Source organism: Tympanuchus pallidicinctus, unplaced genomic scaffold (genome assembly GCF_026119805.1).
Source record: "Tympanuchus pallidicinctus isolate F22 unplaced genomic scaffold, pur_lepc_1.0 scaffold1, whole genome shotgun sequence".
In the NCBI taxonomy this organism is placed as follows: Eukaryota; Metazoa; Chordata; class Aves; order Galliformes; family Phasianidae; genus Tympanuchus; species Tympanuchus pallidicinctus.
Window position 1 is genome coordinate 3924441 of NW_026294618.1, and position 27498 is coordinate 3951938.

The 27498-nt window shown below is 47.5% G+C and overlaps 1 protein-coding gene across 6 annotated transcripts in view; it reads left to right on the forward strand.

The window, feature by feature from the left end:
* Window positions 1-27498, forward strand: part of XKR6 (XK related 6) — a 433654-nt gene that overhangs the window by 314257 nt on the left and 91899 nt on the right. For 2 of the 6 annotated variants that reach the window (XR_008208852.1, XR_008208848.1), the window contains 2 exons: window positions 14183-14483; window positions 15958-17882. The exons of 1 other annotated variant lie outside the window; for it this stretch is intronic. The gene's annotated coding sequence lies outside the window, so the exon portion shown is untranslated. Of the gene's footprint in view, window positions 1-9809; window positions 12008-14023; window positions 14484-15957; window positions 17883-27498 lie in introns of those variants that run through there. 3 more of the 6 variants (XR_008208857.1, XR_008208846.1, XR_008208847.1) reach the window with 3 other exon arrangements.

The window sequence follows — 27498 nt, forward strand, 5'->3', positions numbered from 1 at the left end:
GGTGCTCCAGCCCTCTGATCATCTCTGTGGCCCTCCTCTGAACCTGCTCCAACAGCTCCATGTCCTTCTGGTGTTGTGGGCCCCACAACTGGACGCAGTGCTCCAGGTGGGGTCTCACAGAGCAAAGCAGAGGGGCAGAATCACCTCCCTCGCCCTGCTGGTCACATTTCTCTTGATGCAATCCAGGGTACGGTTGGCCTTGAAGGCTGCAGTGCACATTGCTGGCTCATGTTGAGTCTTTCATCAGCCAGCACCCCCAAACCCTTCTCCTTTAGGCTGCTCTCAAGTCATTCCCTGCCCAGCCTGTATCTGTGCTTGGGATTGCCCCAGCTTGGCTCTTGGCCTTGGTGACTTTCACAAGGTAGGCAGGGATGGCATGTGGACGTCAGCACAACAGAACAGTAGAACAGTTGGAGTGGGTTTAGAGGAGGGCCACGAAGATGATCAGAGGGCTGGAGCACTTCTGACACAAAGAAAAGTTGAGACAGTTGGGCTTGTTTAGGTTGGAGAAGATGGAGCTCTGGGCAAACCTGAGAGTGACCCTCTAGTTCTTGAAGGAAGTGGTAAGAAAGAGGGGAACTGACTTTTCACATGGTCTGATAGTGATAGGATGAGGGGCAATGGCTTTAAACTAAAAGAGGGCAGATTTAGTTTAGAATTTAGGAGGAAATCCTCTACTCAGAAGGCGGTGAGTCCCTGGCATTGCTGCCCTGAGAGGCTGTGGGTGTCCCATCCCTGGATGTGCCCAAGGCGAGGCTGAGCTGCTGGGGTCTCCCAGCCCATGACAGGCTGCCCAGAGAGGCTGTGGATGCCCTGTCCATCCCTGGAGGTGTTCAAGGCCAGGTTGGATGGGGCTCTGGGCAGCCTGGGCTGCTATGAAATGGGGAGGTTGGTGGCCCTGGATGTGGGGGGGGGGTTGGAGATCCGTGATCCTTGAGGTCCCTTCCAAACCAGGCCGTTCTGTGATTCTGTAAGCTTTAAGGTCCCTTTCAACTCAGCCATTTTATGATTACTCTGCATATATCAAGAGTCAAAATCTTGGTAGCGCTGAGGTAATAAAGATGGAATCCTGTATGACCGCTTTACAAACTATTTTGCTGAAAGCAGCATCAAGAAGTTACCAGGTGCTAAAATGTTGTGACCCTGTCTTATTTCTTAAACAGGTTTCTCAGCTTTGTTAGGAATTTGGGTTTTTGAACTCTTGGCTCTTTACTTGTCAGATGCTGCACAGCATGCACCAGTGCTTAAGAAAAAGGAATAGACAATGATTTCTTGGTTTAATCTTCCATTAAAAAAGAAAAAAAAAAATGTAACAGTAGAGTTAAATGGTTCGTCTGAGCCTGGCTGAGGAGAGTGGTTTATCAGATTATGAATGCGCTTTCATTACCTGGAGGTATATAATATGTTGGTCTATGAAATACACACTTGGGCAATGAGAAGATGAAGGTCACGCAAATATGGCTGGCTCCCCGCCAGGGAACGTACTGAGATTTAAACAAATCCTTGATGCAGGGTGGGCAGCACAGAGCACAGAACTCTCCCTGCTTCAGAGCTGAAGGAAGGCAGTGCTTTTGCAGACCCTTGGCAGTGCTTTTGCAGACCCGTCGCACTGTTGCCACCTCGCATTGCTCCAGTTGTCTTCAAAGGCATCTAACAGCTGCATCCGGATCCCTGACACCTGCAGGTGAGGGTCTGTAGGGTTTCTCTCTGGGCACGGCTGAGCTGTGAGCACAGCTTGGTGTTTTGGGGCTCTCCCATAACATGGTAGTGCTCAGGTTTACCAACATACGCCTGTATTTATTTTTTCTTTGGTTTCTCCGGTGAAGTGAAGCTGAACAGTAGTTTGCCTCCCAGGCATGTTGGTTCCCCTTCTCCTTCCAGGCTAGTACTTAACAGGCTTTAAAAACTGCTGACAGTTGTTTTAAGAGCTGATTTTCAGGTCGGGCCTTTTGTAACTCTGCAGCAGGAAGAAGATATTGTTAGAAACCAAAGAAAAGGAAGGTTTGCTGTTGCTCCAGGCAGGAGAAGAGGGTGCTTCACTGCAAGAGAATAATACTTCTGCTTGTAAAGTGCCTCTCCCTCCCCTACTGCCGAGGCACTCAGAGCTCCCAGCCTGGATGCGAGTAAGACAGGGCGGTTTGAGACATGGGCTGGGGTCCAGAAAGCAGAGATCCTAGGGGAGAAAACAGTTGGCAGAGCTTTTGGGAGGGACTTGGGAAGATTAATTGAATCCTAGATGAGAGCATTGCCACGTGCGGTGTGCTGCAGCACTGTTGTTTTTTCCTTGTTGCTCAATCTAGGTGTCAAACAATCTCCTTATTTAGCACCTAAGAAGGAATGTGTTCCAAGTTGGTGAAGTGTATGGTGATGCTTATGGTCAGTAGGTCCCCCGTGTTCACATCAACAGTGGAGCACAGTTAAATGCTCGAAGCTGCTCCAAGCAGTGTGCAAAAATATTTTTCCATTGCAATTAATTTGCCAGCAGCAATTAATGGTGTGCAGGTGTGGAAAAAGAGGACAAGTGCCTTTGCCTTGTGGTCTCAGCTCTGTCTCTGTGAGGTCATCTCAGGCAAAAGCAGCCTAGGGATGGAGCCCCACTACAGGAACAGCTTTTGAGAGGAGGACTCCTTCTTACAGCCATAAAATCATCAAGATTGTAAGAGACCTCTAAGATCACCCAGTCCAGCTGTCAGCCCATCACCACCGTAATCCATTGTAGCAGTGTCTCTTAACTTATCATAGAATGATAGAATCATGGAATGGCCTGGGTTGAAAAGGCCCACAGTGCTCATCCAGTTCCAACCCCTGCTGTGTGCAGGTCACCAACCAGCAGCCCAGGCTGCCCAGAGCCACATCCAGCCTGGTCTTGAATGCCTGCAGGGATGGGGCATCCACAGCCTCCTTGCACAAAACTTTATCCCATTCAGCACTGAATATTCCAAGATTGTGGACCATTTCCATACCTTAGCATCACAAAGCAAGCACCGATTTTCTTGTATTTTCCTCTGTGACTGAAGAGTCAAGATGTGCTGTGAGTGTATTTAACATACATTGAATTATAGAAGAGATATTTAGCATTTTTCCTGAAGGATCCTAAAATGTTTTACCAACTCTTTCATGTATCACAACTCAACAGTACCCAGTTTTGCTTCATGCTGAGTTTTAATTCAAGATGGAGGGAGAATATCCTGCCCAGGAGATCAGACACGCCTGTCTCTAAATCAGTTGCATCGCACTGGCCTTAGATCAGGATATGCCCTGCCACCCTGAACAGAGAACTGCCTGTAGATGCGTCACCAAGGAGTGTTTTGAGCTGTTGCTGTTGCAGCCTCCTGCAGAAAATAGTGGCTGCTCTTCTATATAGAATCACAAAATCATTACAGTTGGGAAAGACCCCTAGGATCCCCAAGCTTAACGCCAGCCCACCCCACCATGCCCAGTGCCCGTGTCCCTCAGTGCCACATCCCCACAGTTCCAGAGATGAAGGCTTTCTCCCTGTGCAGCTGTGCCACTGCATCACCACTCCCTGAGAAGAAATTCTGCCTAGTATCCAACCATGTATGTTCTTTGCAGGAGGACAAATCATAGCAGAGTGTTTTGATGCATAAATCCAGCAGTTAGCTGTAGCATCACCCAACCCCCCTCTATTCCCAACCCTGCAGAAGGAGATATCTGGCCTTACACTGGTGGCAGAGGATGGCTGAGGAGTGACACCAAACGGTTTGTTGGGTCTGCGGTCCAGCCGTGTCACCAGGCTTCACCAGAGCAAGACCAAGTCTGCTTCATTTTAAACTGTCTGTGCCACGAATCTGCATCTTCTCTTTCTCCTGAAATGAAAAACCCTCCAAGTATTCAGGGTGAAAATTGATAAAATATTCATCTATTCTTAGACTCATTAAGGCAGTGTAATTGGATGTAGGCGCTTCTTTCACTCTAACAGCGCTGTCTCGCTCCTGAGCCAAGATTCATTTCCACAGGCAAGAGCTTGCTCCTCACGGATAATGGATGTGTGAGGAGTCCCTGCAGCTCACCTCTCCTGGAAAGCAGCAAACTATCGCAGCACCACTCTGCTCCAACTCTTTGCAGGGCTGGCTTTGCAGGCTGATGCTAATTGAAGCCATTATCAGCCTCTTGCACATCTTACGCTTCCCAAAGCTGTGTTCTGTGGTTTCTGGTTCTAGCAGAGCTGCAGCCATCCATGTGAAGGGCCTTGCTTCCCGTTCTCTTTTCTTTAGAATGTGTACCTGAGTTTTTCCCTCCTTTTGTAATTGAAACTGCTTTCAATGCACTAGGCTGAGAATCTCTCTGGGTGCTGTTCAAAAGCACAGTGAGAAAGTTTTTGTCCTAAAGAGACCAAATGTGTAATTCTGTGCTCAGTTGAGGGCCTTCAGATGCAAAAGCTGCTTACACTTGTCATATTCCGGGAACGGCTGTTTACAAGGGTGGATAGTGATAGGAAAGGAGGAATGGTTTTAAACTGAGACAGGGGAGGGTTAGGTTGGATATGAGGAGGAAGTTTTTCCCCCAGAGGGTGGTGAGGCACTGGCACAGGTTGCCCAAGGAGGCTGTGGATGCCCCATCCCTGCAGGCATTCAAGGCCAGGCTGGATGTGGCTCTGGGCAGCCTGGGCTGCTGGTTGGTGACCTGCACACAGCAGGGGGTTGGAACTGGATGAGCACTGTGGGCCTTTGCAACCCAGGCCATTCTATCATTCTATGATATGATTAGATGTTATCTGGCATGCATCTGAGGCCAGGAAGGGTGAGACTGAGGTGAGCTGGAAAAGCTACTGTTGGGGGGTGGTGGTGGGAATGTGAGAATGCCTGCAGTGCATTGGCTGTGTGCACCCAGCGAACAAAAAGCTTGCAAATAAGCTTGTCATCCCCCCAGGGACCCCTGGAAATTGTTACCATCAGCTCCTCTTATTTGTTTGGTGACAGGATGAGCTCCTGACTGTGACTGAATGAGGCAAAAGGGAGAAATTTGTGTTACCCCAGTATAATAGAATGGTTTGAGTTGTTAGGGACCCTTCAAGGCCATCTGTCCCACTCCCTGCACTGAGCAGGGACACCCACAGCTCCATCAGTGCTCATCCAGCCTGACCTTGGCTGTCTGCAGGGACGGGGCACCACCTCCTCTCTGTCAACCTGTACCAGTCCCTCACCACTCTTATTGTTAAAAACCTTCCAATGTGAATCTCCACTGTTTTTGTTTGAAACCCTTTCCCCTTGTCCTGTCACAACAGACCCTGCTAAAGAGTCTGTCCCTTTTTTACAGCCCCATGTCTTTTTTGGCAGAGCTCCGTCCTTTCATCCACCAGCTTGCATTGAGGGGGAGCTGCCATGACCCAGGGTTTGAGCTGCCCTTTGAGTTTACAATACCAATTTTCCTGCAATGTTCATGATGTACGAAGGTGTCAAGCACAAAGGATCTGTAGGACAACACCAGCACTGTTACCTTATGGAGCTAGCAAGTCACTCACTAATCAGCATGTGCATCATTTCACGTATTTCGCAGGCTGCTGTGTTTAGAGAAAGCTGTCACTGAGCTATTCCAGTTTTATTCACAGCTCCCAAGCGTTGTAAACATTGTCACTCCAAAATGCAGTGTTATTTGAAAGGTTTCTTGTAAAGTCATCACATGGGAGCTGATAAATTTGGGTTTATCCCATCTGGGCTTGTGTTAGACATGCATGCAGCAGGCTGGATCCTGATGGGTTGGTGCTGATTGATTACAGAAATAGTGCTTAAATGTCACTGACCTTGGATGTGGTGACTTTCAGGAGGAATTGGGTGTTCCTGGCCCTTGCTGAACTTTCTAGCTGGATGCATTCATGTAAGCAACTCATTTAAAGCACTGAATAACTTTGTAATTTCCTGTTGAGGATGAGTGGGTGAAAAGGAGCAGCAGTGAAATGCTGAAAATGACCGGAGGTCCATTGGTTAAAGCTGATTTTTTTTAAAAGCTGTGTTGAGGTTAGAAAGTGCTTCATTAAAGCGTATTTACTGTATAATCTGTGGAGACGAGTGTAAGAGAGCCTTTGAAGGAATTAGTGAAATTCAGCTGAGGCCGCTTCACGTTCAGGAAATCAGAGCTGCTGAAGGACCCAGTGCTACCTGAACTTGTAAGGCCATTTCAGCAGTGTCTTCACTTGGCAAAGTTCTCATGACATTTGCCTTGGCTTCTGGAAGGGGAGAGTTAATCATTATCACGTGTATCCACAACACCGTGCTGCAGGAGAAAGGTGGATATTAGGAAGCATTTCTTCTCATCAAGAGCAGTGATGCAGTGGCACAGCTGCCCAGGGAGGTGGTGGGATCACCGTCCCTGGGGGTGTTCCAGAATCGTGGGGATGTGGCACTGAGGGATGTGGGCATGGTGGGGTGGGCTGGGGTTGGACTGGGTGATCTTGGAGGTCTTTTCCAACCTGAGTGATTCTGTGATGGGACTTCATAGAATCACTGTAGAATCACAGAATGGTTGGGTTGGAAGGGACCTCAAGGATCATGAAGCTCCAACCTCCCTGCCACAGGCAGGGCCACCAACCTGCACATTTCATAGCAGCCCAGGCTGCCCAGACCCCATCCAACCTGGCCTTGAACACCTCCAGGGATTTCAGCTCTGTGTGGCCTGGTGTGCACTCATCAAATCACCACAGGCATCTCAGTCCTGAGCAGGCCAACAACAAGCAGCTCAGGCACACACTGAAAGGTTTTGCTGTTCTCTGCAGGGCAAGGGAGAGGAGTTCTGCCGTCTCAAGTGAAAGACAAAGAGCTTCTTTCAAGGAAAGGCACCAACCGGAACGCAGGAGGAAATGTTAGATGCTTAAAAGACGCCGTCTCGGCTGTCATAGCAGTTGTCTGCACACAGTGCCAACACTCCTGGTTTTTTTTGAAGGAAAAATCCATATGTCACAGTCTGGTGTGAACAAATGTGGTGTCTGGGCCAGATGGATGAAGTTAGATGGGCACCGATGAGTTTGCTTATGATAAGCATCCAAATTGACATGGGAGATGAGAGGAGATGAAGGAGCCCCACCTGTGAAGCAGCTGATTACTGGCAGGGGTCATACAGAAATGCTGGGTTGCATGGCTCTCTGTGTGCTGGTGCCCTGAAGGGCTGTGTCCCAGCAGGGCATTGCTTTGTCTGTCTGTCCACCAAAACCTTCCTTTAGGAAAGGCTTTTGTGGTTGGATGTTCAGCTGGCAGCAGAGACAGCTTCAGGCTGTGCTCTGTTAGGTGATGTGGATTGGGATCTGGGTATTCATGCACACCCTTTCTCATTCTTCACCCACTGGATCAACAACTGGATCTAGCTGTAGGCATCCCTGATCATTACTGGAGAGTTCAATTAGATGACCTTTGAAGGTCCTTTCCAACTCATAGTTCTGTGATTCTTAGGATGCCAATAGACTTATTGCCATAGAGTGCTGAGTGCAGCTTTAACTTAAAGAAGAAGAGAATCCATCCTGATCCTGTTCAGTGTGGATCCATACAATGGGATGGATCATCTCCAGATGCAAGCGTGGTGGTGATATTGCTGCAGACAGGTAGGAAGGATTTAACTTTGTTTTTCTTTGAAGCTGTACAAGTGATGCTGCCAGTGGAGCTCCAAAAGGGTCGATGCAGTGAGGGATGCCCAGAGGAGGCAGTCCTGCAGGCTGGAGCTGTCAGACGTCCCCAATGCTGGCTTTAGAGCAACCTGTGCAGCCCTGCTGCTTTTTATTTTCTTCCATAAGAGCAGAGCCAGCTCCATACAGAAGTGGTGTGAGCATTGGCTCATTAACGTTTACCTTTGTTTTAATTTCTAAGACCGTTACCACTGCTAAGTACTAATAGAAAGCTTCAGGAAGCAGTAGGTAACCCAGCTCATGCACTGAGTCACAAGGAAAAGGAGAAATGAGAAGTGTCAGCAGGATTTGAGCAGCTTTTAGCCCTGGTTCAGCAACCAGCAATATCCAAAATTGTGTTGTTGCTCCTTTCAGGTTATTTTTGTGTATCTGAAGAACCAGACCTGAGGGATGGACTGGATTTAGAAGATCCAGCTGGTAGGGGGTTGCACCAGCTTGACCTCCCTTCCTACCCCAGCCCTTCTGTCGTCCTGTGAAGGTGCTGGGACATTGGAGCCCTTTCCATCTCATACCTTGGTTTAATAGTCTAACACCAGCTCATCCTGCTGCTGAATCACTGCAATATTAGCAATAGCATCAAACAGCTAATTTTATGCTTTGTAAATTTAATCAAGACTTTCAGAGGGCTCTCCCTTGACCTCGCCAGTTTAGGGGATGCTCTGCAGATGAATCACTTTGCCCATTTTCTCTGACATGCTTTGTTTCTAACCCAGATTTATCAGCAGTCTTTTCCAGACTTTCATTAAGAGCGGCAGTGCCTGGACTTGTGATATTCTGGTTAAGTCCAGCTGCATTAACATCTTATCTGATTGCTCATGCGACGGTTTGTGCTACCCAGTAGAAAGCAGGAGCGTGTAACCTCCCTCCACTCACACCATGAGAAGAAAGCGGAGTATGGATTATGCTTAAAATCTCACTTTTGAAGTAGCAATCTGCGTTAAAGGAATCCCTCTGTTACAGGTCCCCAAGGCACACTCTGACCTTGTAACGGAGGCACTGGGCATAAATAAATGCTTCAAGCAACTTATCTGGAAGTCTGAGCCTTCACCTTTCTCCCTTCATTATCCACTCCTCCCACCTGCCCGGCGCTGTAATGATCTGAAGGGTTTGTATGGATTTCCACGTGGCTGCCCTGGAGATCTTTTCAGCCAGCTTCCCTCTGGACCATCTACAAACATTAAAAGATGTTTGAAATTACTCAACCTCAACGGTGCTTGAAATTGAGCCATGTTCTGTTGTGTCAACAGGGCGTTTCAAGTGGTGATTGTAAAGGCCGGAATAAAGATTTCCAGCTTGGTGCTGCCCACAAAACTGCTCTATTAAGTGATGTTCCCCAGCCTGGTAGCTTATTTGTCCATCATCATTCCTCTCTTTTATTTGGGTGCTGTGGGACTTGCTGCAAGACTTGCTGCTTCTTTTCATCTGCCTACTTAGCTGTAATTTAGAGAGGAAGAAAGGACTTCATGGCTTATCAGAAACCTGTGGGTCGCTTCCTTTGAAGGGTGTCGTGATGCCCTAACTGGCAGTGCTGTGTTTTCTCAGGCTGTTTCAGATGCAGCTGATTGTTTTTGGCTTCCAACTGAAGCTCCTACCACTTCATCACCTCTGGGCCACCCATAACACACCAGGAAGAGGAATGGTGAGGTGTGTTTTGCATTCAGTGAGCTGAGAGCTTTTCTGCTGCTGGATCAGGTGTTGAAATCCCATCTCTGCAGGTCCCACCTCACAGCAGAAACAGCTCAATTTGAGGTCAAAATGAGCAAAGTTAGTGAAGAGGCAGCAGTTTCCCAGTGAAGTCATACAGTATGTTGCTTTGGGAAGGGAAACATTGGCAAGGGCCTGCTTTGTTGTCTTCCAGCTGACACGTCTCACAGGCCATGCTGTGAGTGCCAGGCCTAACGAAGCCTGGCGTCCCGGGGGCTGCTGTCTTATGGCTGGCTGCTCTGGCCCCCAGGAGGGTACTGCAGGCTGGTGCAAGGTTTTTCTGTCATTTATACGGTTTTCTTCTGTGCAGGTTCTTTGATGACTGAGAAGGGAAAGGTTCATGCTGTGGTTTTCCCTGAGGATGTGAGCAAAGCGGGGCTCAGAACCTTCTTTGGCATTAGAATCATAGAATCATAAATGGCCTGGATTGAAAAGGCCCACAATGCTCATCCATCCCAACCCTCTGCTGTGTGCAGGGTCACCAACCAGCAGCCCAGGCTGCCCAGAGCCACATCCAGCCTGGCCTTGAATGCCTGCAGGGATGGGGCATCCACAGCCTCCTTGGGCAACCTGTGCCAGTGCCTCACCAGTCATCTTTTGTGTGCTCAAACTGGTTTTACAGGTTTAACAGAAGCAAGTGTAGAGTCTTGCATCTGGGGAGGAATAATTGCATGCACCAGTGCAGGCTGGGGGATGAGCTGCTGGAGGGGAGCTCTGCCGAGAGGGACCTGGGTGTCCTGGTGGACGACAGGTCGGCCATGAGCCAGCAGTGTGCCCTTGTGGCCAAGAGGGCCAATGGCATCCTGGGGTGCATTAAGAAGAGCGTGGCCAGCAGGTCGAGGGAAGTGATCCTCCCCCTCTGCTCTGCTCTGGTAAGGCCTCATCTGGAGCACTGCGTCCAGTTCTGGGCTCCCCAGTACAAAACAGACAGGGATCTCTTGGAAAGAGTCCAGCAGAGAGTAACAAAGATGGTGAAGGGCCTGGAGCATCTCTGCTATGGAGAAAGGCTGAGTGAACTGGGTCTGTTCAGCCTTGAGAAGAGAAGACTGAGAGGGGACCTGATCCAGGTCTATAAATATCTAAGGTGTGGGGGGCAGAATGGCGAGGCCGGACTCTTGTCAGCAGTGTGTAGAGACAGGACAAGGGGAAACGGAGACAAGCTGCAGCATAGGAAGTTCCTCTGTACAGTGAGGTGACGGAGCACTGGAACAGGCTGCCCAGGGAGGTGGTGGAGTCTCCTTCTCTGCAGATGTTCAAGACCTGCCTGGATGCCGACCTGTGTGACCTGCTGTAGGGAACCTGCTTTGGCAGGGGGTTGGACATGATGATCCCTGGAGATCCCTTCCAACCCCTACAATTCTGTGATTCTGTGACTCTGTGATTCTGTTTTCTATGGGAACTCAGGGTCTCTTTTCTCTTGATATCTTTATAAAACCTCTAGAACATAACTTGTCTTTAAGACAGTATGGTTTTGGGGAGGTCCTGTGTGGAGCATAATGATCTTTATGGGTCCTTTCCAAATCGGGATATCCTTGGTATGGGCATACGTACCATATGGTCAGATAAGCAACCTAAAAGTTTAAAACTACATGTGTTATGACCTAAGCTGACACACACTGGCTTGTTCTTTTGCTGAACAGCTGCTCCAAGCAAAACTGTGCCAAATGGAGTTATTAGGGGAAAAAGGATAGCTGACGTAATGCCATTAAAACTAGAGCTGCGATTTTGGGTTGAACTTAATGCGAATAGATATTGAATGAGATTGATTTGTGGATAAATTACAAATGGCTGTATAGGTAAATATATATGTAAATGATTTTTTCAAAAAGGAATACTGCATCACAGCCTTAGAAGTCAGGTTGGAGAGTTGGTTGGAGAGCAGAGGGGCGAGACACCCTGTTGGTTGACACTTGTCCTAAAGGTCTGTGGAAATGGAAGACAAACTGGAACTCAGAGTGGATACGTGTAGGTGTGAGAAGATTGAGTAAAATGGGTGTCAGAGCAGGAATGAAAAAGATGGTTTTCAATTGAGAATTGTAGAATCACAGAATAGTTGGTTGGGAGGAGAACTTAAAAGCCCAACAAGTCCCAACCCCTGCCGTGGGCTGGGTGCCTCCAGCTCAGGCTGCCCAGGGCCCATCCATGGCCTTGGGCACCTCCAGGGATGGGGCACCCACAGCTCTGGGCAGCAGTGCCAGGGCATCACCGCCCTCTGAGCAAAGGATTTCTTCCTGACATCTCAACTAAATCTCCCCTCTTTCAGTTTAAAACTAAACCCCTTCTCCTTTTGCTATCAGACTGTGTAAGAAGTTGGTCTCCCTCCTGCTTATGAGCTCCCTTTCATGTGGGAAAGGATGCTACAATCAAGGTGGAGTTGCTTTGCAAGTTGCAAGAGATGCAGAAATCTGAAATGTTTGAGTTCCTGTAATGTGTTTGAAGATAAAATAACTGGTGAGGAGAGCACCCTTCGAGGCCATTGTAATAGCTGACGTCTCCTGCTTGTGAGCATGAATCTGTTCTGCTGGGGGAGCTGCTGCAGGGGAGCTGATGTCAGAAGCCTGAGGGCAACTGGTTGAAGGACAGCAAAGGTTGCTTTTCCAATCCTTGTAGAGATTTTGAAGAAACTTAAAATCAAGTTTGAGGAGTTGTAGGAGAGCAAGTCTCAGTCCAAAGGTGGGTTGAGCATTTGGCATCGTCTCTGAGGCACCCTGAGAGTCGTGCTCCACATTTACGCCCTGCGGGGCTCCGCGCATTCAACAGTCATGCACAGTTTGAAGCTGCCTTTGATGTGATCACTATTTCTTAAAAGCAGGAGGTGGGGATAACTTTCATGATGCAAGAGTGTCGTCTTGGGCAGATGGAAGTGGATGGGTACAGGCACTCGTAACCTCGTGGCTTCAGAAGAGCACTGAAAACCCAGCAGCTGAGCTGCTGCGTTCATTCTTTCAGCGTTTGGAAAGTGGCAGTCATCTGAAGGATTCATTAAGATGGGGACTCATTTGCATATTATTAGCGTTATTACATGGAAATAAAAGTGCTGCTGGTTCTTCCCTCCCTCCATGTATCTCTCATCACGCGCCTTTATAGCAGCTCTGAATCCTATTTGTCGTGTGACAAACTGGGCTGATAAATCTCGTTACTCACTTGAATGGCTGGGAGACTCATCGCCCATTACTGAATTTGGTGAATTATGTAAGAAATGCATAATTAAAATTAAACCCGGAGCCTCGCATGGAACCTTGTGAAATTCCCTTCGTGATGCATTACAGAGAAATGTACGTGGATATTAAAATTTAAGCCTAATTATTTGGATTTATTTTTAATCAATATTTGATACGCCACCTAGAAGTTCCTGTGTACACACAGCAAAGCAAGCAGTGAGGCTTTGCAGGAGGGCATGGGAAGCGTGTGTGTGTCGAGTGTTAGCTTTCATAGAGTCCTAGAATGGCCTGGGGTGAAAAGGACCTCAAAGATCATCTAGTTTCAACCCCCTTGCCATAGGCAGGGTTGCCAAGGGTCGCCAATCACTACACCAGCTGCTTACTTCAGTGTTTCATTACAGAAAGGAAACCTGCCCTGAGCACGAGGTGATGAAAGTTTCTCCATCTGCAGGAGGTCAGGGCGAGGAACCTGTTTCCCCCAAGTCTTCCCCCACCTGAGCACTGTTGGATGTTGGGGTTTATTGGAGAGGTATTGAATCTGTGGGAAGTAACTCAGTCTAATGGAGCTCCGCTTGTTTGTTCACTCAAGTTGTCGTGAAAGTCATGCTGAAAGTCTTTCCCATCACGTATTTCTGCTCTCCTGATTCTTGTTTAAAGACAGCTATCCAAACTGCTGTCTATCTTACGGAGGTGTGTACTTGAAATATGCTAAAAAGTTGTTTTCTGTGTGCTAAAATTGCCTTTAGAGGCATTTCCAAATGCCCTGGAAAGAGAAGAAATGTTTTTAAGGCATGCAGTCAGCAAACCCCCACTTAATTTTGAAAGGTTCGTCTCTCTTAAGTACAAAACTGAATAGAAGAGATTTTATTCCCCTAAATCCCCGATTCTGGAGAAAGCAGCTTGAGATCTCAGTAAGAGAATTAACACACGGGTTAAATTTACAATAAGAAGCAGTACTTGGAAAATGCCTATTCAGATGCTGTTAAGGAAATAATAGGATTAGTTCTTGTCGTGTCAGTGTGGATTCCTCAAACTGCAGGCTTGGTGCTGACATGCATACGTTCTGTGTTGCTGGCCTGGGTGTGAAATTGAGGACAATGAAAACAAAGATGACTTTTCTTGGAGGCAATTCGTTTGAATGGTTAAGCCCGTAGTTCTGCACACACATGCGGCAGGTAATTCAGTATGACAAATAAGCCACTAATAATTCTCCCAATGCTGTTGTTTGCCACTGAGATGATCTTAATTGCAGCTGTGTAACTGGTGAAATGCCTTTATCACAAATTGTGAGTGTGCTGGTCAGACCTGTTCTCCATCCCCATCCTAAGCGGATTTCCAATCATTGCTGTCATCGATGAGAAGCATAATAGACATTTTTACCCATTATTTTTGTTGCTTCTTTTTGATGACCCATTTATTATTCAGCTGTTTGAAAGGGTAAATAATAGCAAGACGAGGAGAAAGGCTTTAAGGAGGGAAGATTGAGGTTGGATGTCAGGGGGAAGCTCTTTACCATGAGAGCAGTGAGGTGCTGGAACAGCTGCCCAGAGAGGCTGTGATGCCCCGTCCATCCCTGGAGGTGTTCAAGGCCAGGTTGGATGGGGCCCTGGGCAGCCTGGGCTGCTATGAAATGTGGAGGTTGGTGGCCCTGCGTGTGGTGGGGGGTTGGAGCTTCGTGATCCTTGAGGTCCCTTCCAACCCAACCGTTCTGTGATTCTGTGGTCATCCCTCTATATTTATTATAATGTACGTATATCACATCTGTTCTTTAGAATACAGCGTCTTTGTTTATTTCACAGTTCTCATTAATCCAGAATGGTGAAACAAAGCATTATCTTCCATTCCTCATTGCCGTTTCATAACCATCCGTGTGTATCTTTGTTTTTAGCTTAAGCAGCAGTAAGGCTGAGTTGGGCTTTATTTGACATCAGCTGATTTCATCACAGAAGGTGCTGTAGATCATCGCCCTGAAAGACTTCAACAAAATGGTAATGAGAAAAAGAAAGGCTGCTGCTGTGCTGCTGCTCTTTTGTTTCTTTGTCTTCAGATACCACCCCTGCTTCTTGACAGATCTCCTCTTTCCTTCTCTGTTGGCTTTAATCTGCTGTATTCCAAACGTGGAGCATGCAGGAATTCCCCTGGAAAAAATGTCTGGTTTGAGCTGGAGCGAAACCCCGCGCTCCTCCCAGAACTAACTCGGGTTTTAATAAGATCCTGTACAAAGGAATTGACTTCTAGGAGCTGCACTGAATGCATATGAAGACATGCATGTGAGGATTGTATTGGCCTTGTCCGTGTGTGTCAGATTCTGATAGCAGGTGTTCTCATTCTTAGCCTTTCTCTTGCATGAAATGCCTTGCTCTGCTCTCCGTAGCTCTTCCTTCCAGTCTCACTAACGGCAGTTGCCCTCTTCTAACAACAAATGCTTACCCATATAATGAGTATATATATCTTTAGATGTGTCCATTTAAATTAATAATTAACAGAGCAGATGCCTGTGATATGCATCCGCTTATATCTAACCGTTATTTGATGCGATCTAGCCTGTGTGCACAAGTTTTTGTTCCTTTTGTCCAACAGGATGTTTGTAGATGAGTGGGTAAGAGTTGATTTACACTTGAAAGTAGACAATTTCTTCTGAATACTTCTCCTTTTAGTAGTTAGCAATAGCATTTTACCTGCACAGCACAGTGCATTTAAACTGTGGAAGGACCCCATATAGCCATACATATCCATAGGCACACATTATAGAATGACAGAATCACAGAATGGCCTGGGTTGCAAAGGCCCACAGTGCTCATCCAGTTCCAACCCCCTGCTGTGTGCAGGTCACCAACCAGCAGCCCAGGCTGCCCAGAGCCACATCCAGCCTGGCCTTGAATGCCTGCAGGAATGGGGCATCCACAGCCTCCTTGGGCAACCTGTTCCAGTGCCTCACCACCCTCTGGCTGAAAAACTTCCTCCTCATATCCAACCTGAACCTCCCCTGTCTCAGTTTAAAACCATTCCCCTTTGATGCATGCCTTGTATCTTGGGATCCTGCTCATGTGGGTGTGTATACCCAAAGTGCCACTAAGCAGACATCATGGGCAACTTGTTTCCACACAAACTCATCTCTTCTTGGTCCTGGTCCATTCAAAAACAGTGCATCTGCACATGAATTCAAACCTTTAGCAACCACTGTTAGGATGCTGAGAATTCCCCTGGTTTACTTCATCAGAACATAAATAAAATATAAATATAATATATTATTATATATAATATAATAAATAAAACTCTTCCCTCTTAATAGCTGGGAACATGGGAATACACCCAGTGGGGAAAATTCCTGGTGTGGGTTTAAAACATTATTTTAATTCTAATTTCACTGTGTAAGATTGAATCTTTTGATGGTGGATTAGTTCACACTTGAGCGTTGTTATTTATTTTTTCCTTTCTTTCTTTTTTGTGTTTTTTTTTTAGGTCTGAAAGGTTTTTATGGGTTGTGAGATGTTCCAGTGCCTGGATCAATGCTTTTTGTTTCCTGTCGGGAAGGAGTCTGTTGGGTTTTTTTTGTTTCTTTGCTTGTGTTATGTCAACTTAATTGTAAGCCAGCGTGGCAGCCCCAGGGGAAGTGGACTTATATACACAAACAGGTACAGCACTGCGTGTGCATGGAGCAAATGGAACCATCCCAGGGCAGAGGAGGTCCCCGAGGAGATGCCAAGCTGTTCAGCCATCACTGATACCAGAACGGTGATGCCCACGTGGTCCAAATGCCTCTTCTTTCTGCACGGGCAGAAACAGGAATGCAGGAGATAGGCTTCATGTGCAGAGCTGTGCCAGCTTATGCTCACACTGGTGTGAGGTTTAGCAAGGTTTGTGCTCTGGTGTGAGTAAAACAGAGGGAAATCTGTCTCTTGTTATCAGAGCTGGGGAGGTCAGCCAGCCCACAGCAAGGGTTGGGACCAGAAGATCTTTGAGATCCCTTCCAACCCAAACCATTCTGTTATTGGATGGTTTTAAATTACACATGTGCACGTCATGTCTGCATGAAACCATCCTGGGACTCGTGGATTGAGGTGCACTGTGATTTGGATGATGACATCCTGACAGTGACCAAGTAGGCGTACCTGCATCATGATGTTTTTGCTTTGACCTGCTGTCCCCAGACACAGATTGCCCTCATAAAGGCCCATTAAAAATCACTTTGCTCTCTGGGATGCTGAACTTGCTGTGTTTTCAGCTAGCCGTGCTGAACCTTGAAAAAGAGAGTGTGTGAGCTTCCAGCAGGATATCTGGAGTTCAGAAATCTCCGCAGAAGATTAAGCAAGTTAGAGAGAGAAATTAGCCCTGATCCCTTTCTGCCAGCATAGGATTATCCTGCAGCACACCGGTTTTGAAGTTTATGTCTAATCCAGTTTTACACATCCCAGGGGACTGTGCTCCTTACGGCTTCTGCAGAGCAGTTGCGTGGTGGAGCCTCTGCTTTAGAGGTACTTGAGATTCAATTTGCATTTCCATTACTGCATCCCATTTCATCCTGTGCCGTATACTTAATGTCTCTGCTTTGTAGGGTATGGCTTTTGAAGACATATGGATCGTTACTGTGCTTGTGCTGCTTTATGTGCTTACTGCACACATAGCTGGGTGATCTGAACCCCATTCTTACACATAACTTGTGTTTAGGGCTGTTGAGCATATTTGTGTACAAGAGGGGCTGGGGCAGTCAGTGTGGATCGTAGTGCATCGACACAAGTGGCATGAAACAAGGTGAGATGAGCCAAGTGTGCAGCAGTATTGCTAGTCAAGGCAAAAAGGAGCAAATGCTGCTGCTTTCCAGCAAGGTGCAAGGCTTAAATGGTCAGTCTGGGAGTTTTCCATGCAGCGTGGTATGAGTTTGTAAAACCATAATTGTTCTTTTCTAATAAATGTGTATTTCCAGGCTGAAAAACAACTTGTCTGTGATCTTTGAAGTGCCTTTCTGCAAGCATTGTTCCTTGCACACACGGGGCAGTAGCAGAGCAGCAGAGCATTGAAGCACGTGGTCTATCTCAAGTATGCAGGCAGTGCATTTAAAAGAAGACAGCATGTTTTACTTGACTGGCCAAAACTTGTTTAGAGCCATGCTAGATCAGCACCCAGCTCCATCCCAAGCACATTTCAGGAGCTGTTTCTAGGACTAGAAAGTGTTGGGTAAGACAGGAATGCAAGCCTAACACCCCAAAGTGCATTTTATAGCTTGAAAGTTTAAATTCCAAGTTTCTGCAAGTATCCATAGCGCAGTGGTGAGCTGGAGAGATCCCAGAATTGGGCCTGATCCTGCCCTGTGCCTTCAGTCTCGATTCACACCCTGCAGTATTATTTCATTCTTCTCAGTGCAGATGGCAATGAAAGATAAAACCAAACAAACAGAAATGTGAAAAAAACAAGACCTGCAGCATTTCTAGAAGGAAGAGCAAGCAGAAGATGGCAAAAGATGAACACAGTGGCTGATCATAATGCTGTGCATGGAGATGGCTTTTTTCATCTTCCAGTGTGCACTTGAAAACTATGTGCAATCTGAGCAATTTTTAGCAGTGTTAAGGGTGTATTGCTGCAACCTGGGCAGCAGAGGATATTTCTGCTTTTCCAGCAGAGCTGCTTGGGCACCCCATGCTCCTGCCGTTTTCTTCATGGGCAATAGTTGTGGGGAAGAACCCAAATCCACAGCGATGGCATTTTATGAGCCATCCTCTCCTGAGTTGTTCCTTGCAGAGGGGAGGTTCAGGCTGGACGTTAAGTAATATTGATTTGGTGAAAGAACAGTGCTGCAGTGGCACAGCTGCCCGGGGAGGTGATGGGGTCACCCGGAGGTGTTCCAGAACCGTGGGGATGTGGCACTGAGGCACATGGTGGGGTGGCTGGGGTTGGACTGAGTGATCTTAGAGGTCTTTTCTGACCTGATTGATTCTGTTAATCATGAGAACCAGCATACTTTCTAGGATTCTATGATTTAGAGAATTTGCATCACCCGTACAAAAGAAGTGGGGTTGAAAGTCTCCTCTTCTGTCCCCATCTCGCCACACGGCTCCTGCCACCATGGGGACACGTTCTAGAAAACAAGCTAAGATGTTCTCAAGGAAATCAGTGCTGGGAAGTTGTGGGGCTGTCAATGAATTCTCTCTTCCCCCTTGGAAATGAGGTTTCTGGAGGACAGTGGCAGATGCTGTTTAGCAGGACACTGTGAGCACAGCCCGGTAAGTGGCTGGGCTATCTGTGTTACTTTTATTCCTCCTGGCCGTAGTTATCCTGATTCGAGGCCCAGGATTCATCCATAACATGCTGAACATCCAGGCTGGATGTGGGCAGCCTGGTCTGGTGCTTGGCAACCCTGCACATAGCAGGGGCTTGAAACTAGATGTGGCCCTTTTCAACCCAGGCCATTCCATGATTTCATGAACGTGCTCGATTTCTTTCCTCGTTTTCTATGACAGAGTCTCTCATCATATACAGAGCAGGGTGCACCAGCACTCCCTGTGAGCAGTTTAACTATTAGTCCTCCTGTGCCAAGGATGTGAGGTCTGTGCTCAACCTCAACTGTGTATGATTGTGTGATGTCAGAGGCACTTCAGCACAGGCTGCACAGATGGGCAGTGATGCCCCGTTCTTGCAGACAGCCAAGGTCAGGCTGGATGGGGATCTGAGCACTGATGGAGCTGTGGGTGTCCCTGTCCAGTGCAGGCAGTGGGACAGATGGCCTTCAAGGCTCCCTCCCAACTCAAACCATTCTATGATGAGAGAATAAATGCTGGTCATTGCACAAGGGCAGGCATTGTGAAAGGCTGGGTGCTGGTTCTGAGCTGCTGGTGGAATGTCAGCTCAGAGCATCATCATCCTCATGGCTAAGCTCTCTGGGTACTCTCTTCTCTCTGAAACCATTGATTTGCAGCATGCCCAAACCAAATTTAAGCATGGAACCACATAGATCTGAATTTAGCTGTGCTGGCTGGTTTCCCTAGGAGGAGGGATCAAGGGGATGAATTTGATTGCCTCAGAAAATTAGTGTTGATTTCAGTGAAGAATATTTTATTACAGTGTTTGCATTGGCATTCCCTTCATAGGATAATGGCTAAGAGTTTCCAGTGTTTCCTGTGCTTGTGTGTATTTAATGATTTAATCTATTCCTTCTGAATGCTGGTTTGGAAGAAAAAAAAAGCAACAATAAACAAGGCTGGCTGCCTACTATTAATATCCCTCCATAAAATAAAATCACTAATCCCAAAGGTGGAGTTGCAAATGAAAAGGAAAAAAAAACAACAAACAGTCTTGGAAAGTATTAAAACTAAATTACAGGTTCTAAAATAGACACCATCCATGTTGTTTTCTTCAGCTATGGATGCCAGAGAGGCTGCAGTGCTTTGGAAAGTTGGGATGCTGTTATCTCCATCCCTGAGTATGGGTTTGGAAACTTGGGATTATTCTCATGCACTGGAAGTTGAATTAGAATCATAGAATCATAGAATCAGAATGGGCTGGGTCGAAAAGGACCACAATAATCATCCAGTTCCAACCCCCTGCTATGTGCAGGGTCACAACCAGCAGCCCAGGCTGCCCAGAGCCACATCCAGTCTGGCCTTGAATGCCTGCAGGGATGTTTCAACCTTCTTGTGTTTAAGGCTTAAAGACTGAAGATTTCCCTCTTCTCCCTCCTCCAGCATCACTTCAGGGCTGAGACAGAGCATGGGAAGTTTTGTAGCAGCAGGAAATATCTTCATATGGGTGAGACTTAATGAAAAAGGCTGTGTGGTGCTGAGGGTGGCTTGTAAATCAGCACTGTACCTGTTAAACCAGGCTGGCACCAGGGGAGCAAGTGTAATCACATCATGGTACTCCAGGCATGCAAGTATGGCCAGTTAAAACAGGAACAATATGCTGGAGCAAACATGACCAAGGTTGGGCTTTGTGGGGATCAGGGCATGCATCCAGGTCTGCTTGCAGAGCTTCTGGTCAAGGATGTGCCTCCTTCTGCTGACATCCAATAGGACAGGACTGGGAAGAGGAATGGAGCGGTCGGAGCGAAGGGGCTAAGCATCACTTAAAGGTTCTTGTGTGTTTTGTGTCAGGCCCAACCCGTGATTTATGATGTTGCTAAGCCAGCAGGGAATCCTATCTGTGCTTTCCAGCATTGTTTCCAGGCTGCAGAGGCTTTGTTCCTTGTGAGCACCTCCTCTCCAGGAGAAGCAGGGTGGTTAAGGAGCACACGTGGGGGAATCCGGATGGCAGATTGCTGTCGTAGAAGGGCTCTTTCATGGCACTGTATTTACCAAAGCTGCTTGGAGGAGGTTGTTTAAACAGCAGAGATTTGAACCATGCTCTTGACATAATTTTTCTCCATCCGCAACTGAAATACCGGCCTCTTCTGCAGTATTTAGAGAATCTGCTGATCTCTGCTCTGAACTGAATGGCTCTCAGGGTGAGCTGCATGCTTTTAAGGTGCAGTTGTTCACAATCTCCAGTGTCATTTCGGACTGCCTAGCCTGATTTCTCCAGCAGTCTATGGGGCGGGCACTGTTAGAGAAACACTGCCTTTATAGCAGCTCACGTGGGTTTTGGGATTCACTCTGTGTAAAATGGGGAAACAAAGAGCAGGACAAGGATGCTGAGGTTGAGGCTGCTCCCCCATTGATTCTGCTGTAAGACATTTATTTTCCTTCTATTCTCTTGAGCTGGGCTCAAGGGGAATGAAAATCCAAACTGCAATAAAGCAGCTCCTTCCTTTACTGACCAAACACTCCTGTGGTGCTGTCTCCATCTGACTGAGCTCGGGAGGTGATGGTCACTGCACAGCTGCCTTAGAGCACTCATCAGGACGGTGTGCAGGTCCCTGCTGCTGGATCTGTGCCTGTCCCTATTGCTGGCTGTGACAGGTCAGGATGAGCCCACGATCCCAGTCCTCTTGGGTTAACCAGGGTAACCTGAGGGTTTGTGTGTTGTGGAACCTGGAGGCAGATCCTGTGGGCTTGAACACTGCTGGCAGCTGAGGCAGAGTGCAGATGCTTTTGGGAGGCATTGCAAAATCATAGAATCATAGAATCATAGAATCATAGAATCATAGAATCACCAAGGTTGGAAAAGACCTTAAAGCTCACCCAGTCCAACCGTTCACCTATTCCCAATAGCTCCCACTAAACCATGTCCCTCAACACAACATCCAGCCTTTCCTTGAACACCCCCAGGCTCGGTGACTCCACCACCTCCCTGGGCATCCATTCCAGTGCCTGACCACCCTTTCTGAAAAGTAATACTTCCTCATGGTTTTATGGAGGTGAATTTTCCCTTGTTGAAACCCCAAAGTGGCACTGATGGGCTGCTTTCCCCAACATCCTCTGCATACATCAGCCCTGCCAGCAAAAGCAGGTTGAAAACACCTTTGCATTGGACTAAAGAGATTCTTTGTATGAATAAGCACTTGAGTTAACAGCACCAAGAGCTCGAGGTAAGTTTACAACACAAACTTACACTTCAGAAGGATGGCGGTGTGCCTTTTGCAGCCAGACGAGTCTACTCCTGCCTAATCCTTAGTGGTGTGGAGCAATTGCTTTCCAGAGACAAGTAGGTTTCGTGGCTGGAACAGCAAGGAAGCATTATGGTTATTCTGTGAACCTCTTTCAAAGTGAGTTGTGAATCCTTTTGATGTGTGAGCAGTCCCACCGTGTGATACCACGGCCACAAAAATACGCGTTTTCTTTTTAAGAGGAAAAACTCAAACCTGGGGAGAAATTCCCAGGAGGGAAGTTTAACAGCTTCAAAGTGTTTCTGCAGCACTTTTTCTTGGTGTGTGGGCAGGAAGATTTCTTTCCCCTCAAAAACAAGCAAGCCCTTCTCTGTAGAGTCCCTCTGGGCTTCAAGGTAGACTTCAGACTTGGGGAACCTTCCCACCTGGGGTGCCTTCAGAACTGAGAAACCTGGAGAGATTTCAGAACTGAGATGCCTCCAGAGCTGGGGAGGTGCTGTGAAGTCAGCAGTGCTGTGACCCTGTTTGACAGTGAAGTATCTACTTGCTTCATGTTGCTTCCTTAGTTGTGGTGGTGGCTGGGGTCTTGGTGTCCAGGGATCCCAAACGTGCCACGTTCATAGTGTTGGGTGTGCCCAAGAGCCACAAAGGGTGTAAGGCAGTTTGGGAGCTGCTTGGCTTCCCTTTAAGCATGGCTTGCTTGGGGAAACTCAGATTCCTTCATTGGATGTTGGGTTATGTCAAGTCCTGGCAGTCTCCAGCTGAATTTACAAGACTGCGCCCCTATGAGAGCTTGCAGTGGAATGGGAATGAGGTGACTTCAGACTTCAGCAGCCTGGTGCATATTGGCTGAGAGATTTTCGTCAGCATTGCCCAAGAGAACACACACTCCATAGTGTGTTTTCGTTCCCACCTTTGCTGAGCCTGTTTGCTTTGGTTGCACGAACAACAGCTGTGCTCGATTGTTTGTTCCCATTTTCTTCTTAGGTCAAAATGTCAGTTTTCATCAAGAAAACACCATCAGCAGCACCTTTGTGAGCAGGGCATCGTGTGTGCCCTGCCGCAATCCCAAGTGAGGTGCTTCTGTGGCAGAGGGTGGGCAGATGGATGGATCAACTGGGGAAACCTGTATAGAATCACAGAATGGCCTGGGTTGCAAAGGCCCACAGTGCTCATCCAGTTCCAACCCCCTGCTGTGTGCAGGTCACCAACCAGCAGCCCAGGCTGCCCAGAGCCACATCCAGCCTGGCCTTGAATGCCTGCAGGGATGGGGCATCCACAGCCTCCTTGGGCAACCTGTGCCAGTGCTTCATCACGCTGTAGATTGGACAGAGGGGGCTGTAAGTAAATTTAGGGGTCAAATAAAGATAGAAGGGGGATTGAAGATCTCCTCCAGCCACGCTGGGGCTATGTTCCTTTGCACCAACACCTACACATAGGATTCTGCTCCAGGGAAGGGACTCCCTGGCTGCATTCAGGTGTCTCTATCAGCCTGCAGAGGAGACTCAGAAGTGGGCATCTGGGATTAGATGAGCATCAGCCCCTTCGTGGGCATTGCATCCACTTGCAGTGGGGAAGCCTTGTCCACAAAGCATCTCCCATATAGAATTTAAGCAGCTCCTCTGTCTTTTCTTTTGGGGCAGTGTGCAGAGAGGATGAATCTGATGCGGGTGTTTGTGCTGTGAGGTGGTACTCAGTGCCAGCACCTCTCACATCCCCTCTCTTGCAATGATTTCACCCTCGAAGCAGCTCTGACCAGAAGGGATTTCACCCATTTCCCTCCTTCCTTGAGGCAAAACCCCCATAAAACAAATGATCTGGCAGCTGCTCCCACTGCCAAGGTCCGGCACGCTCCTTCATGGGATTTGATACAAAATAAGGGTTACCCCATAAGAGCTACACACAACATTTATCCATGCATGGAGCACACTCACAGTGAGGGTGAGATGGGAAGCAAGCAAGCCCTGAGTGGGAGTTTGTTTTTCTACCAATTCTGCATTCAGAAAGCACTGTGAGCACATAGAACGCTGAGTGACAGCACGGCCTCCGCTTTCATTCTGCACCAGGAATTGTTTCCACTAAAAATGGGCTGGTTTGCATCTTTTTAAACGATTTTTTTTTAATATTAATTCTCTCTTTAACAGTGTTATGAAGCCTGGGTACGGTGTATGATTATTGACATCTGCGTGCAGAAAGCCAGGCCAGGCACTGTGCTTTCCTACGCTGGAGGATAAATACTGCAATTTGGATAAATACTTCACTGGAGCCTGAGATCTAACTGGAATAGGCCTCAGTGATCCTTATGAGTCCCTTCCAACTTGAGATATTCCATGATTTTAAGTTGATATGCCCAGTGAATTGCTGTGGTTTTGGGAGCAAGGTCTGTTGCTGTAGATATTTGTGCTCTGGCATAGTGTGGTGGACTGGATTACTAAGTCCCATTTCCAGTTTGTAGATGCAGGGTCACATAAGATGGGATGTCATATGCTTCCCAAGCAGCTTCATCCCCCTTCAGTGCTGCCTCTTTCTGGCCTGGGTTTGGGGCAGGTGTCCACAGACCTTTTCAGTGCTGGAAGTATTCGTGTCTAGCTAGATGCATCCTACTTAAGAGCAGGAAAAGCAAGGACAAGCCTTCCTTATGGGACATATAGTGGTGTAAAGCTTTACCTCATGAGCTTCTTGGTAAGGCTGACTGGTTCCAGCATCTCCTAGAAGAAGGTCCTCTTGGAAGATGTGGGAGCACACTGCTGTGATCTGGGCACCTGAGCATGAATGTCACCATTTAGGCAGCCAGCTGTCTTCAAACGTGGATGTCTGAATAGCTTTGAGGACCCGAGCTGAAATTCACATCAAGTAGGTGATGGATAAAGCACAGAGAGCACCTTGTACAATGTGTTTTGGCTGTTGGCCTGTACGTTGATGGCATCCCCAACATCAGCAGAGCTACCTCCATGTACTTTTCCCTACCCCTACTCATTGAAGTCTTTTGCTTCCATATTCCATCCTTGCTCAGTACTCATTGCGTTGGTCTTAAACCTTCATCCTCACTTAAAATAAGCCACTTCCCATTGTAGGATGCATTATCCTTTTCTTTGGTACTGTATTTGGAATAGATGCACTCTCTGGAGCTTGTACTCCTCACTGTTACTTCCTTGTGTTCTCACAAGTGTTTGTGAAAACCTCCCATTTGCTGATCCTGGCTGTGTTTTGGGCCTCTGGTTCCCTGCAGCCATTCTCCATTTCCATTCACAGAGGCTGTGTAGTCACCAAGCGTGGGACAGAGATCGGGCAACAGCTTCACAGAACTGTAGAATCACAGAATGTCTTGGGTTGGAAAGGACCTCAAAGATCATCTAATTCCAGCCCCCTGCTGTGGGCTGGGTGCCCCCCACAAGATCAGGCTGCCCTGGGCCCATCTATGGCCTTGAATACCTCCAGAGATGGGACACCCACAGCTTCTCTGGAAGGTTCCTTGCAGCCTAAGGGAACTTGTAATCCTGCAATACTTAAAAAACCTGCAATCTTGAATTCCATCAAGTGCAGTTTTGGAAGGTGTTGCCTCTGCTGGTGAGCACGCCTGTGCACATGTTTATCAGAGGGAGGGCAGCTTCCAGAGAGCTGCTCAGCCCATCTCGAGGGCATTTCAAGCCACCATCTCTCCTGCTCTCCTGTCCTCCTTCACGTTTGTCTCAAACTGCAAATGGCAATGTCCCCAGGCTCCAATGGCCTGTGGTTGTCCCCTGACCTACATGGCATTTGAAAGTAGATTTCCAAAAGCTCTTGAAGTGCTAATTTTGTTCAGACTGCTGTGTTTCTTCGGTGAGCCTTCGCATCACACAGGCTTGGGAAGAAAAGCAAGGACAGCCAGATGGTAGAGTGGCTCAAAAGCCTCTTTTGTTTGTTTCTTTTGCCCTTGGAAGGAGAAGTGAAGGCGTGAGAAAGCTCCTTGTGGCATTGGCACATGAATTTAAGAAATTAATTGCATAACTCACCTTGCCATGCTCCCAAATCCTACCTCCTGTATCGCTGTATCCTAGCAAGGACCTGCCATTCCAGAGCATTGTTCAGAAATTTTCTAGCTGTCACGGTGTTTTCTGTTGGTGTACTGCAGGAGATGTTCAGGAAACATTTAGATGTTGTACTGAGGGACGTGGTTTAGTGGGAAATGTTGCTGACAGGGGGATGGTTGGACTGGATGATCTTGGAGGTCTTCTCCAACCTTGGTGATTCTGTTCTATGGTTCTACTTGCTGTCCGGATGAATTGCAGTGACTTGAAAAATAAGGAGATTGACACTAGAAGTTTTAGGGCAAATCCTGAGGACAGGTCATTGAGGAATGGATTATCTCATTAGCTTAACCAGAGAGAAAAATTTAAGAAGACGTTGCATTTTGTGGCTGCTGATAGCAATGGGGATGCAGCCTCAAGTGAAGAGATGCATCACACATTTTAAACCTCCTGAAGAAGAGTTTTGGCTATGAGGATAATAGTGGCACAAGCAGAACGAAATGCAAGGAGATACGGTGAGGCAACTCCCATGGATAGAATCAATCACAGAGTCACAGAATTGTAGGGGTTGGAAGGGACCTCCAGAGATCATCGAGTCCAACCCCCTACCAAAGCAGGTTCCCTACAGCAGGTCGCACAGGTCGGCATCCAGGCAGATCTTGAACATCTCCAGAAGCAGAGAGCATCTCATAGCAGAGAGCAAGGAAAGAGAAAGAAGAGGGTGAAGGGGGAGAAAAGGCAGTGGGATTGGGGCAGAACTGAATCCTGGAAATGCTTCAGGCTTTGGAAATCAGTAGGCTTCTGGTTCTGGATGGAACCCTGATGCAGCTTAACAAAGGCTGGAATACCAAGATACGTTAATACCTTTTCTTTGGGAGTTGTTTGCCTCTGCTGTGGGCTAGGGGGCTTTACCCACAAGCTTAAAAATAGGGATAATTAGCGTAATCCCAAAGCAAGGGAGCATATGCAGATGATAAACCTGTCTTGTCAAACCATATTGCTCACGGGGTGACACGCAAAGAGGGTGTTTTTCGAATGCTGACCCCCCTAATCATCATGCACGATGAAATAACAGAAGGTGATGTGAGCAAGGGCTGGAAGGGGCAGAAACTTGTTGCCTTTCATGAGAGGCACTCTGAGGAAGTCCTAATGGTTCTAAGAAGCACTCTGAGGGTCAGCAACCTTTTAGACAACAGTTCTCAAAGGAAGGAGGTCAGCTTTCTGCCTAACGTAAGGCATCTTAAACTCTCTGCTGGTGCCTTCTCACTATATATGCAGACATGCAGTCCCTTGTGTGGGATCTGGAATTCCCTCTTTGTTTCACAGAGGAAGGCAGCACAGTTTCTGCAGAAAGGTGTACAACTCAGAGGTGCTCCTCCACCCTGGTCTGAAGGAGGACATCAGCAGCATCCTGGCAGCACAGTGGGCTGCTAAAAGCTACTGGGACAGCCCCAAATCCTGTGTTTGAGCCTTTCACCGTGATGGCAGGAGTAGTTTTCTTCTTCGTAAATGTCAGTGGGA